The sequence below is a fragment of the Physcomitrium patens genome, chromosome 7 (genome assembly GCF_059467195.1).
Source record: "Physcomitrium patens ecotype Gransden chromosome 7, ASM5946719v1, whole genome shotgun sequence".
Taxonomy (NCBI): Eukaryota; Viridiplantae; Streptophyta; class Bryopsida; order Funariales; family Funariaceae; genus Physcomitrium; species Physcomitrium patens.
The window spans coordinates 3,231,346-3,246,311 of record NC_143416.1 but is presented as its reverse complement, the minus strand read 5'-3'; the positions used below and the strand labels follow the sequence as shown (position 1 = coordinate 3,246,311).

Sequence of the window (14,966 nt, the reverse complement as noted above, 5' to 3'; positions counted from 1 at the left end):
GAGTGTGTGTGTCGCATGAGGAGGAACCCTAACTTGGGAGGGCCAAGTGTTAAGACCCCCCCCACCCTCCCTGCCTGGGGACCTCGGACCAGATCCCAAAACTGCGGAGCTGACACTTCAAATAGCTTGATGTCCCCGTTCACACTGACTGTGCCACAGATGGCGGGCGTGCGGCGATTGTAAGGTCCACGTGCAGTTCTAGCTTAAGACCTACGAACCCACTGCCCTAAGTGGAAACAAATCAATAATTGGACTTAATTAATTAATTATATCTATTTCTTATAATGTTTTATGTTTTTCTAGTTCTCATCTGAGTGTAATGATTAAATTTTTTGGTTATTTTATATATATGAAAAGAATTTTTTAATTGACTATTGTAAAATTTGTATTTTTTTATTGCAGATTAAAACAACTATGAGAGGGGTTTAGGGTTTAGGAAACTAATGCCCTTTGAAAAGGAGGTCATATTTAAAAGAAACAGTTGAATACTAATTGGAAATGGCACAAAACATTGTGGAATATCACTTGAAATTGAAAATGTTTCTTGTGTTTCCAATTGTTTCAATTTAAAATGAATCTCTGCTCGGTTTTAAGACAATTTCTTTTTGAACTTGTACTCAATTGCAGATGAAGCCACACAATTGTTTTTAAAAGCTTACTTGTTAATCCAGTTAAGAATAAAGGTTTGTGAAAACATTTTACTTACTCTAAAAAAATTGTGAAGCAGTGCAAAACACAATACATATTTGGAAGAATAAGAGCAATGAAAACGAAAAATTAACCAAGTAAATATAACAAACTAAAAATAGTATATGCCATTTTTAAAATTAATGAGACAAAATATGCTACAAAAAGTATGATAATAGTCATATTTATCACAATTTCAGCACGCCAAGTGTCAAAAACAAACTTGAAAATAATTCACACCATCCTAATAATTATACTTTACTTCTTACTTTGTAATTTGTGGGTATTTAAAAAACTATTACATAAATATTTGATATTTTGGAGGCAATGTAAACCTATACAATAATCAAAATGTGCTGGATTATATGTAGCTTTCCGTTTTCAAAGGTACGATTTCAAATAAACACCACTCATTCAATTTGATCCATGCAATCACAGTTAAGATAAATAGATTCCAAAGTACATCTGTAGATTGCAGAGCATACTCATGTTTTACTTACTCTTCAAGGAATTCCAGTTCATGATCATATAATCTGAATAGAACACGTGGTCATGGAAATAGAACTTCAAAAAGATGAAGGTCCTGTGTGTTGACTTTATAAAATTTTCTCACGTTTTGAGCTTCAAACAATTACCGTTTTGAATATCCACCAAAATGATATAACTGTGTATGTTTATACATATAAATATAATTATATATTATATATGGTTTATATATATATATTTATATATAAGTTTGCTAAATTTAATATTTCAATGAATTAAAGAATTATTGTACCTTGAGTTTTAATTTGATTTTAATTTTATAATAATTACAGAACATATTCGAATAGATTTGAATTGTGGCTAAAACTGCCCTATTTAGACCGAAGCCGTCACAGTTAATAATGGTCCCAGGACAACGATAAAGTCAAAAGTAGGACTGACGGACGAACGAAAGACAGTTCCTCATGATGGGAACGTCGTTCAGAAGTCTCGTTCCCTTCCTCGTCTTCGTCTCCGTTCGATGTCAGCGGTGATGGAGATTGCAATTGGCAAAGCCATAGACCAGCTATGGCGTCTCGCAAATCTCAGTTTCACTGCATCCTGAATTGTTTCGATGCTCTGGAACCGGCGGGAGCCTCCACATCTGACCACCGCAGGGGCAACAAATAGATCGGAGGGAAATGAGAATTTCGAATGGTTTAGCGTTTGCTACGGTTGGTTCAGTATCACATTGTTCGAGCGGGTGAAGGAAGGTTGAGTGTTGTAAGATCCACACCGGAACTTGAGCGGTTCTTCGTCACTTGGTCGATTGGAAGGATGGAAACGCTCCTCTCCACGACCAGACCTTCGCAAGAGAGCTCACAGAAGCATTTGGAAAATACTCGAGTCGCAGGTGGTAATTTATTGAATCATCATTTGTTGCGAACGGCGTCTTCTTCTGGAGACAATATGACTGCTGCCGACGTTTATCAACATGGTTATTGCATGGCACCTGTGCGGATCAATCCACGTCTCGGGAAATCGGAAATTCATGAATAAGACGTTTCATGGGAGACGTGTTTGTTAACTTCATCTGGAGACCCGAATGCGGAACCTCTCTCTGCTCCATTAACACCGGGAGTGCTCCCCGAGATCACCAAAGCTAATTTTTAAACCTACCTGGATTTTGTGAGCAGATTTTCGAAGGTCCACCGACATAAAAGTCGGAAACAAATTGTTCAGGCACCTACATTGGCATCAAATAGGAATGGAGAGACTAGATTGCAGGTGGAAGGCCTGCAGGCTTTTCTGTGTGAGATTCCTTTTCTGTATGTTCCTTAAGCTTTTGCTCTAGAGAGAGAGTCTACGTTTCAAGCAACATGCATATTTTCAGCGCTTCCACAGAACATGATGCTGCAGAAGAAATTGTCTCACTTCTTGGAGCTTGTGGAGGTCAATTTGCTCAAAGGAATTTCAGCTCGGTAAGGTTCTTTTTTTGAGGCTTTGGACCAGCTGGAAAATCTCAACACAAGAATTGCATGTGCATTTGACCAGGTTGGAGAGATACAGGGAACAGTACGCTTGCTGAATAGCGACATTGTGGAGTCTGGAAGATATCTGCATAGCTTAGAAATACTCAGAATTAATATGCTGGAATAGAACCAGAAATTGAAACATCTAATTGTGTCAATCAAGCTATATCCGCTTCACGATTGGTATGGTAACTTTGTGAACGTCTCTTGCTCTTCCAGTACTTTACTTACGATGTTGACTTAGAGCTCGAGTCTTCAATTATCATCCAGACTATCTTGTAGGTCATTTTTTTGATAAGAATGCTCTGCAAAAATTTCGTTATAATGAAAACTCGAGCGCTTAGCATTTGAGGGTTTTCGATTGAGACTCTTCCATCCGGTGGCAAAGCAGGTGGAGGGAAGTCCCTTTTACAGTGGTTAGACAACTACTGGTTTTCTCTTGGGATCACACCTAGTAACAGGAATACTCTGAGAACCGAGACATCTTGTTTCGCAGCTTCTAGCAGCTGGAGATTGTTGAGGTACTTTAGATATTGACGAATTTGCATCAATTCCTGGTGAGTATTGAATTCAGTACCTCTTGATGCACATAATGCAAGTATTCGATGGTGTGAGGCGGTAGCCGATAGCCTATTTTGGCACTCCCATGCGTTGTTTTAATGGCATGAAGACATTTCGGGAAGATTTGAAGTCTTTTTAATGCAGTTTCTAATGAAAAGGAGTATTTGCTATTATGGTTTAAGCATAATCAGTCGATAACCTATTGTCGGGAAACGTTTGTGACATTTCGTACGTTGGCCCCTTGCCAAGAAGTGATGATGTGTGCTTCATCAATTGCAAATCAGCTGAAATGTACTTAAATTTGTAGTTGCAGTTCCTCTTATCAGTTAGTACAAAAGCTGTAATGAATCTGCGATTAACATCAGCATTCAATATTTTCAGGTATTTACCTGTTCGATGGGATTTGTTGAAGCAAGTTTCACAGTTAAAATGTGGTATCTGCCATAAATTTTATAAATCTACTAACAATATAAACTTTTTGAAGACGGACCTTCGACACTTTCATTGACGATGTCTACGATTCTATGGTTTTGCGCAAAGGATGTGTTATAAAGAAGATGATTCGCAATGCGCGAATTACTGTTCTATTTAGCAAGAATAGTTAGCTTTTTCAATCTATTTCCCTTCCCGTAATCGTTCGTCTCCAGGAGCATTCTTCAGCATTTTCTCAGAGGGTCTTTGCGCCTCCTTTAAGTATCAATGTATGTTGCTCTCTTTTTCTGAAATTAGCCAAATACGTGGGGATACATTCCAGTTCATTCATTGCTGAATTTCAGAGTGGGGACGAAACTTGTCGCATTGAACAGGTACTGAATATTGTGATGCAGTCCAATATTAAAAAATGTGGATCTATATATATATATGTATATATATACGCATATATAACCTCAATTATGAATAGGCTCTTCCACATTGAGTTCTTGATTCAAGAACGTGATGCCTATTAATCTCTACTTGAGTCAGGCTGCTGAATTTATCAAGACGGTCGTCCTCCTCTGCTCTATGCAAAGAATGATGTACACTCTGTGCTTTGCTTTTGTTTTTTCGATTATAAGTTGATGATTTTGATCTAATTTACAAGGTTGAGGCTTTTCTTGTTGATGTCGGTAATTAAGGTATGCATTATGATTCTAGATAAAGTTTATTACTGATCGCTGTGTTTGGGCTAGTGCAAGCTCTCTGCAATTCTAAGGTCATACAAGGACGCATTGATTAACAACAAAATGTCTACGATGATGAAGGCGGTATTGGCGGAACTTCCTCCTATTTTGTTTACAAGGTCTCCTAGTGCTGAGGAGGGACCTTCAACAGATCGACAAATGGATATGAAAAATTAGTGTTTGACTTACTTGTGAGGTTCTAATTATGTTTGTCTTGGCCCAGCTCTTTTACATTCTTTGAAATTTTTGTAACGTATTAATGATGTTTAGGGTTGGTTTGTATATGAAAACACTTCTTTCGGATTCAACTAAACCTGTTTCAGTCAAGTTATAACGTATTTCGGATTGTTTCGCACAGATGTATTCTGGGAAACAAATGATTTTAGAGGTGATAGTGTTTTTCTGTTTCTGTGAGTTCTCTGGAAGTTTCTCTCAAGTTTGAATTTGGAAGTTGTATTGGATAAATAGATTAGGTGCTAATACTGATTATTGAAATATCTTCTTTACCTCGGGATCCATCTGCATATAATGATGCATTGGCAACGACAAGCTCTCCACTGCCTACATCGAATATGTTTAAGAAATGTCTATATTGTTAAGAATGTTTTAGAGAAAGAGCCACAATAGTAACTAGAAGTAATATGTACACATATGTAAACACACACACAAGAAATAAGTTTATTGATAGGATTATATTCTTTATACAAAGAGAAGGAGAGAAAATAAACAATGTCTTTCCACTACATTCCAAACAATGTAGCTACAATAAATATTATAGACTATAGTGAATAGCATGGAAAGCGCCAGCTACATTTAATGCTTCCAACACTCATCCTCGCTTGTCATAATATTTATATGAATAGAATTATGATCTATACTTTTTTGTAATCTCATAATATCAACAATTGCTATTTCATTAAAACCTTATCTAAGAAAACCTTATTATATTTAAGGACAAAACCATAGATGAAGGAAAAAGAATACAACATTATCTCAAGAGTTCATTAACTTTCTTGCTCTAGAAAAGCAAGTCTCCGCATGCCAATTCCATAAGTAAGTTAGCGATGGTTGTACAAAAGGAGAGCTTTGGTAAAGCGATTAACAAGGTAATTTGCAGATTCAATCTTCTTGATCTTAAGTACTTAATTAGTAATGAAGTCATGGATATAACTAAAATACTTTGGATCAATATGCTTTGTCCTCTCCCCTTTAATGAAACCAATTTATATCTGTGCAACATAAGCACTATTATCTTCATACAAGATAGTTAGAGAATCATCATATGAAAATCAACATGTTTGAATAAGTTTATCAATTGATGGCAATTAAATACATTCTGAAGATACTTCATGTAAGGCAATAATTTTTGCATGATTGGATGAAGTTGCAATTATAGTTTATTTTATTGATTTCTATGATATTGTAGCTCCATGTCTTAAGAATACATAGCCTGTTTGAGATTTAGCTATTGCAATATCAGATTTATATCTTGCATTAGAATATCCAACCAATTTTGGATCTGTAGATTGTATGTAATATAATTCCAAATCTTTAGTGCCTTTAAAATTATGTAGTAAATATTTGATGCCATTCCAATTTTGTAGTGTTGGATGTGTATTATATCTTGTAAGAATACTAATTGCAAATACAATATCTAATTTGATAGATGTGGTTAAATATAAAAGTACTCCAATCGCTACAAGGTATGGATATTGTTTTCATATTATTTCCTCTTTGTCTTTGTACGAACAGTATGGATTATGACCATCACGATCACATCTAACCATTGGTGTGGATAATAGATAAGCATCAATCATATTAAATCTTCATAAGATTTGTCTAATATATGTTAGTTGATAGAAAAAAATGCTACCATCTATGAGATGCATAATTTGAAGTCCAATACAAAAAATTATTTTTCCTAGCATTTTTATCTCAAATTCATGTATAAATATGTTAGTAGTTGCAATGCATGCAGATCTAGTACCTACTAGCTTAAGATCATCAACATATACAACAATGATCATAAAACCAATTTCATCTTATTTTATAAATAAACAAAGGATTAATAGATCACTTACAAATTTATTTATAATTAAATAATCTTGGAGACATTGATACCACATGCGTCCAGATTATTTTAGATCATACATGGCCTTGTGTAATTTAATATCATGATATCGTCTTGGAGTAGGTGCATTTGGAGTTCTTGTTTCCAAATGAGGTAGAACTTTTATATAAATATCTACATCAAGTGAACCATACAAATATGTAGTTACCACATCCATGAGATGCATCTCAAGGGCAGTATGAACTACCATTCAAATAATATATTGGAATGTAATTGAATCCATGACTAGAAAATATGTAGATTCATTATCAATGCAAGATCGTTGGATAAATCCTTGAATAACAAGAGAAGCTTTATAACGGGATACTTGACCTTTAGCATCTCACTTATATATTAATACTATCTTATATTCCATAGGGCAAGAAATAAGAGTGTCCACAATTGGACCAAAGACTTTCTTCTTACGCAAAGAAGCATACTCTTCCTTGATGGCAGTTTTTCATTTTAATTAATCAGAGCAACACATCACTTCTTGAATGATTTGAGGTTCAAGATCCTCTTTCTTGTAAAAAAGAGCTTCTGCCATCATGAATGCAAATGATTCATTTATTATAATAGATGATTTATTTCAAATGTCATTTATAGCATAATATAGAATAGATAATTGTATACTTAATTTGATTTTGTTCCTCTTTATTTTAAGATTTTCTATTGCATGAGGTGAAGGTATAATTTGCATGGACATATCATCATTAATTAATGGTCCCATAGGTTTAGTAGGAACTTTTATAACAATAATATCAAAATCACCACATATTATAGCCTTTTCTTTTGTGGTTTTTTAGATGGTCTATTTCAAAGGTCATTTATAGCTTAATATAGAATAGATAATTATGTATTCAACTTGATATTCTATATATAATTATGTATTCAACTTGATATTCCATATATAATTATGTATTCAACTTCTTAATTTCAAAATTTTCTATAGCATGAAGTGAAGGTATAATGTGCATAGACATATTGTCATTAATTAATAGTCCCCTAGGTTTAGTAAGAACTTCCATAGAAACAATACCAGAATCACTGCATGTTACAGCTTTCTTCTTGCGTGGTTGCTTATTTAGTCTATAAGTCCTTTTAATTGCTGATGTTTTAACTTGAGGTATATTTGTTAATGGTATTACAATTTGAGTAGGTTCATTTTGAGCCTCATTAATTAGAACTCTTGTAATTCAAGTTGCATCATTGAAGCCATCAGGTGTTTCATTTATAATATGTTTTAGATACAAAATCTTTGCATCTTCACTTTCAGCCAAAGATGTTTTAGAATCAGGATTCATTATAAATGTTTATTGTGCTCCAAATGCAAGTATTGTATTTCTTTATTGATTAAATACTCCTCCTAGAAGAAATGGAAATAAGTTCTTTTCAAAACGATAATTTTGAAACGTACACATAATAATGTGCTAGTTGATGGATCAACTATACAAATAATACTTGATGAATCAAAACCAACATATATGCCTTCTTTTTGATGAACTCTAATAATATGCTGTTGAGGTTATGGTATTAGAATCCAAGTATGGCAACCAAATATCTATAGATGAGATATATTTGGAACATGACTTGAAATGAGCTCTTGTGGTGTAATAACTTTAAGAGAAGAAAGACAGAGGCATATTAATGTTGTAGCATGTAAAACTCCATGATCCTACATAGATGCACATAAATTTGTATGAAGAAGGAGTAACCGGGTAATGACTTATATACACTTTATAAATGACTCTATAAGTCTATTTTGAGCATGTTCATATAAAACACAATATGTCAACTTAGTCCTTCTTACAGTACAATAGTCTTCAAAGGACTTTGATGCAAATTCTTTTGTATTATCCATACGTAATGTTTTGATAGGATAATCAAGAAAATGTGCTAAAAAAAAAAGTATAGATATAAGATTAGAAAATACCATGTTTTGAAATGTTAATAATGATACATGTGATTGTTTGCCTCATGCATCAATAAAGACCAAAAAATAATGAAATAGTCTAAATATTGGATTAATATGACCACAAATATCACTATGCATCTTTCAAGTATTAGTGGTAGTTCTTGTGGGGGTCTCTAAATTGATAGCCAAGCAATCAACTTGCCTTGCATATATGTATGATACAATTCCATAGAATCTGCATCTGTAAGTCTTAAATTATACCTAATTATACATGGAATTATTTTTTGAAATAATATAGATCTTGGATGTCTCAATCGTCCATGTCAAAGAAAGATGTGATTTTTTGTTATAGATGATGCAAAATTAAATATAATAAGAGGCCAGATTGTAAGCCAATATAAACCATTTGTTGGAGCAAAGGCTTTTTTTAGAACTTTATGGTTCTATTCAAGAACCAAAATCTCTCACCTATTTAAAATTGCAATTGAGAGGTGATAACCATTGGCACTCACATCTTGGTAGTTGATTAGATTCTGAGGTGCTAAGGGTGCAAACATTGCATGTTTACATTTTATGATAGAGCTCGCAGGCAATTTTATCATTGTTATTCCCTCTTGGAAACAAAACGCATTCATTCTAGCCATAGTCATCAAATTTTTGGTTTGCTAAGTTGAAGATTTTTCAATAAAAATTCATCTATCCCATATAATAATATGTGTTGTTGCAAAATCAATGAGTGCATCATTTGATTCATCATTAGAGGTTTTGTTATTCATATAAGCCTCTAAATCATCAAGACCAATTGAATCCATCAATACATCCATAGTATGAACTTCATGAGTCTCATCTCGAAGTTTTTTTTTAAAATTTTCTTAGAATATTTTAATAAATTATTTTAAAGTACGGCACGCATGTGACAAATGTCCAATCATTCTGTATTTATGACAAGAATACATCTCTAATTTTTATTTTCTATTGCAATTAATTGTAGAATATTTATTCTTTCTATATGGACAGAAATAGTCATGACCATGATTGACCTGGTGCTTGAGAGCATTTTTTTCATGTTTGTATAATTGTTTCTTAGACTTTGGAATATTAAGTGCATGAGATTTTAGAACTATGGTTTTAATAAGATGAGATTCTGCATTGGATAAGAGTGGCTCATTTTATTTCTCCACAAGAAGTAAATAGAATATGAGATTAGGATGACTCTGAAATTTTATATTTTATATTGTTGTACAAGCACAACAAATGTTGGAAGATATGTAGAGAGAGTTTTTTCAATCATTTCTTTTTTAGAGATGCTTTGTCTACATAATTATAGTTGTGAGATAATACGATATATTTTACTTTTGAAAGCATTTAAATTTAGAAAATCCAAGAGATGTAAATGTGTCCAATCATGACGTTCATGTGGAAGGAAAATGGTCTTTTGATGATCAAATGTAGATTTAAGATTTTCATAGAGCTTGGCTGGATCTTCTATTTCTAAATATTGATGTTGTAATGGAGGTACAAGATGTCAATGAGGGAGAAGAAGTGCTTTCCAATGGATAGTAATAGGAATTGAAGTACATATAGTAGGAGATTCTTCAAATAGAATTGCATCAGATAGTTGTTTTGTAAATAAATTTGCTTTTGCCATTTTTGGCCATAATAAATAGTTGTTTCCATCAGCAGCCAATGGTGGAAATAGAAGAACTTGAAAATGTTGGGATGCAGTGATGATAGTTGGAAACATAGTAGAAGTAGTTGAAGATGTTAAAGTACTCATTATAAATAAATCTATGAACAAAAAAAATACCAGTTCAAGTAGAAAAGGTTGAATAAAATTTACCTTAGAAATGTAAAGCCAAATAGAATGATTAAGTTGAAACTTGAAATAAAAAATGTTAAAAAAAATATATTATTATTATTATTATTATTTCACAAAAATAAAGGTGTGCTGTGGACTGCAATAAGGTGCATCAGGGCACAGCAAGGTGTGGTAGTTCAGCAGTAGTTAGCAGCAGAGTACGTCAGTCAGCAGTAGTCGGCAGTAGAGTACGTTAGTCAGTGGTAGAATACGTCAGTCAGTGGTAGAATACGTCGGATGGCAATAGTCAACAGCAATCGGAGGCATCAGCAGCAAACACAGTAGCAGCGACACATGACAGCAACAACATTAGAAGGGAAAAAAATTTTAAGAGATAACGAAAGAAAAAAATGCACAGAAGTTTTTAAGAACTAAGAACTAAGTGTAGAATATAAAAGCAATTGTGCTGATAACATGTTGAGAATGCTTTAGAGAAAGAGAGACAATAGTAGCTAAAAGTAATATGCACACATATGTAAACATACACACACATGAAGTAAGTTTATTGATAGGATTATATCACTGTAGCTACAGTAAATACTATAGACTATAGTAAATAGCATGGAGAGCGTCGGCTATATTTAATGCTCTCAACATGTATAATTTTATTGGAGATTCATCTCTTCTCCAATGTTACTTTCAAATATTGCTGAGGTTCTCTTTGAAACCACCTTTTATTTTAGTCAATGAACCTCAGACTACTAAAAACATCTACACGTCAGGTTCACTTGAGATGTTATCAGAATTGCTTCTCTTAAGCTGTGAATACTAGGTCTTGCTTCTTTCTCTTCCTTTGTTTGACCCACTGCTTCTATTATGTTGACAAATGCAACTTTTGGTTGTCGGAACCGTTGTGTTGCTAGAGCACACCACAGAAATATGCGCAGCGTGTGCCGGTGCTCTTGTAAGGTGGGCTTACTTCTGGGGTTGCGGACACTTAAACATCCTAAATTGCGCCTGGAAGAGTTCGTTTTCATCTAGGACATCAGACAGAACTTTATATCTCCAATTGAGAAGGTAAGCTAACGTATTACTTTCTATGGTGTTGATTGGAATATATGAGAGGAATCAGGTAAAGGTTGCTTTTTCTCTATTGTGTACTACGTGGAGGTTCAACTCTGCAGGTTGAATTTTACAATCGTTATTTGGTGCTGATTGGTGAGTTTGTGTTATTAGTAGCAGACCTTCCTCTTTGTCCGTCTCTTTCAGTAATTGGATTTGCTTTGACATTCAGGTTGGAGGTCGATTAGGCTACAACATACGTTGCACGTTACAGTACCAACCGAAGTCATGTGTTGATAGTCAACACAACACACATGTATGGTTTTCTACATTCAAGAAGCATTTTTGCGTCTTTTGTTTGTCCTGGTGCTTATCAAGTTTAAATTACCTGGGGCATTGGTGTGCATTTTCAAGTGATTATTCTATATCTCACTAAAGCTAAATGCGTTGGACGCATTATGACCTTGATGTCTCCGGTTAATCTTAGAATTATATGGAGTTAAGAGGCTGTTCTTCGAGACTGCTAGTATCTAGAAAGAACTTTGGAATAGCAGTACCTATAGTTTGACCTTTAAACGCGGAGCGAATGTCTTTGATCTTTGTCTTACGAACCAATTTTAGCTCATTTTTTCTAATTTTCTGAATACGTTTCGAGCCTGCTTTCTTCTGAACTGTTAGTAATTTGCATGGATTTTTTTTTTTTTTTTTTTTTTTTTTTTACTTAAACGTGCGCTTCTTGTTTTGTAGGTATTAAAGCTAACAATTGTGTAAGAGCATGAAACCTGGACCGTAGTTAATGCTCCCGGTGGGTTTCAAGCTTTTGCCAACAGGTTTACTGAGTTCTGCACATCAAGTAGTGGTTTTCATACTGTTACAGCCATTGTCGTTCGTGCTGTACTACTGAGCAAGCAGTTGATCAACATCCTTGAACTGTCATTGTAGAGGCAGACGAGGTCGTGAGCGCACTTAAAGACAAGGTAAGCACAATGCTCGAGTAACATTTGGCGTTCCACTTGTTCCAAAAACTTAGTAATCTATAAAGGTGTTGGGGGCATTTTCCTCTGTGTTAATCAGAGAGATCGTCCTTCAAATTCAGCTGATTGATAGAATTACGAAGTCTTAAACGAAGGTAGTAATTTGAAAATTAATAGGTTTCATGGTGTTTGTCATTACACTGCTGGAGAAGCCGGTGACAGGTAAAGTCCATCCTTGCAAGGCAATGAAGAATTATCTATTGGCGATATTTCCAAGTCCACACCTTAACGAACCCCACCAGTAGAACCTTTAGTGACGAATTCAAGTGCTAGTCGAAGCAAGAAGACATATGAAAGGTCGCATGTAAATAGTATCCAAATACGAGAATCTAGTTATCATAGTGTCAATTGGTGGATATCTAATTACTTCTTCCCTTGTCCGTAAGTTAAAGTTGTGTGCGTTATGTGTTGGAATATGAAACGCGTTTTGCTGGTTTTGGTAAGGATGAAACTCGAGCATTGTAAACTCGAATCAGCTCTCGGTCCTGTCAATTGGTACTAAGTGCATGAGCTATCCTGGTACAAAATTAAATCTGATTGAACTGTAGAAGGAATTAATAGGTGTCTGAGATTGTTCTATGCGCAAGATTCAGACGACAGATCATTGTGTTAGACGTGTCTTTCGAAATGTCTTCCACTTTTTATCTCTTATTCGCACTTTCGAGTCTTGTCATTTGTTTAATGTATCTAATGGAAGGATATGTTGCTGGTTTTAATTCAAACAACAGCAAAGCATTGGGCTTTGGCAAGTCAGACTATCAGTCTATTAGACGCTCTTATTGGGCTTTTCTTTGTAGTATCATCTGGAGCATGCATTTCTTACTGCTGCAATGTTAGTAGTGCCTTGAGGGTACGTCTAATTTTTCAAAGAGTTGCGTGATAAAACGGCTGTTATAATGAGCTGTAACCAGTGTACAGTAAGAAGCTGGATCTTGTGCTGGATGTGAAATAGGATTACCGAATACATAGAGATGAAATCCACGCAAAGTTGGTGGCCGTTATGAAGGATTGTTTGTTAACTCTGCACCTCCCCACTTTATCACAACTTGTGGAAACCTGAAATCGACCAGAGTATGATTACAATCAAGCTGGCCCATTCGGTAAGGGTTTGACAAAGGTATGAAAATGAACCCTGCTTGCCGCTAAAGAATGGGAAATGTGTTGTAGCTCTGCGCTGCTGCTGTATATGAGACATTTGCCATAATTTGGTTTTTGAATTTGTGAAAACGCTGGGCCGTTTTTGGGGTTCTAAAACTTTCTTTTTAACTGCAGGTTTCTTATGTTGGAATGAGGAGATTTCTTCTTAGAGTTATAAATAATCATATGTAATTCCCCCTCTCTTCCAGTGTGCTAAATTTTTCACCTTCTTTCTATGACGATTGTTTCTAATTTAAAACAAGGAACAAAATTTGCATGATTTCACAAAGTTTAATTTGACGAAATTATATGAAGAAGTGGTTACATTCTCTCAGTTACGCTTATTTTAATTTGAGATTGAAAACTAGTTGATATCTGCAATTGGCCAGAATCAAACACTGAAAAGCTCTGAGAGTAGATTTTTAAAATACTTGGTAGCGGATGGTAGAATATGATTGTGCTTGTTGATTGAGACACTGATTAGATATGTGATCAGTGAACATTGCTCATGTAGCATTTCATCATATATGTATTGATACGTCTGACCGCTTGAATCAGATTATACGAGGACATTCAAGTTATTTTGCTTCTATAAGAAGATCGCTGCTTGATAATGTGAGTTCAATTGGAGTCTAGAAGTCAGGTGAGTTTGATGAACTCTTGGTGCAAGAATTTGGAGCAGATCCACAGCCACCATGATTAAACCTCACATTACTGTATGCATCTGGTAGCTTGAGACATTCTTTTTGCAGAAAGACTGTTCCAGTTGAAGAGGTGACTAGATAGAACTGTCACTATATTCCTACTAGGTGCGCAATGTGAATTAAAAAAAAATGTATTGTACATTGTATTAATATTAAAAAAAAATGATGTTTTTTTGAACGTTTAAAAGAAATTCTCTGTTTGAAAATAAAAATAAAATCAAAATCAAAGTCACATTCAATCAAACTAATTAAATCTAAAATCTAACTAACTCCAGTTTTCTTAAAATAGATGAAACATGCAACAAATACGTTTTCTACATCAAATTCAGTAAATAATTTAAAACGACAATTCTTTTGTTGATTGAACATATAAATTTTTGAATTATATATAGATATATTCTCTCTATAAATTTATTTATTAGTTTAGTATATTTTTCATCAAATTATATTTATGAAAAAATAAAAAATTCTCTAAAATAAAATTACATCATAATTAAAATACATCAAATTCCTGTACTATTTTTTTTTAAATTAAAAAAAAACATTTTAAAGAACACCTTTACAAAAGCGCAACAGATTTTTCATTTGCTTCTTTTCCTCAGCTGAAAACAAAACCAGGTGCTCATAATCATGCTTAGTGATGCAATAATTCTACACCCAAATCATACCACCAAATTGAGATGCGAAATTCAACAAATAAAAAAACTTTGAACAAACCTTGGCCTCAAAGCAAACGGGAACAGGGGAACGGGGGGAGGGAACCTGTTCAGGGGAGGGGAACAGGGGAACAGGGGAACGGGG

General features: G+C 34.3%; 2 long non-coding RNA genes across 2 annotated transcripts; both read left to right on the top strand.

Moving 5' to 3' along the window:
- The first annotated feature begins 1,718 nt into the window (after positions 1-1,718).
- Positions 1,719-3,384, top strand: LOC149988522 (uncharacterized). Its single transcript, XR_016504085.1, has 2 exons — positions 1,719-2,867; positions 3,076-3,384. It is a non-coding gene; the product is annotated as an uncharacterized LOC149988522 (long non-coding RNA).
- Positions 3,385-11,041: 7,657 nt separating this feature from the next.
- Positions 11,042-14,842, top strand: LOC112284874 (uncharacterized). Its single transcript, XR_002970547.3, has 6 exons — positions 11,042-11,305; positions 11,523-11,606; positions 12,038-12,267; positions 13,277-13,441; positions 13,597-13,649; positions 14,020-14,842. It is a non-coding gene; the product is annotated as an uncharacterized LOC112284874 (long non-coding RNA).
- Positions 14,843-14,966: the final 124 nt, after the last annotated feature.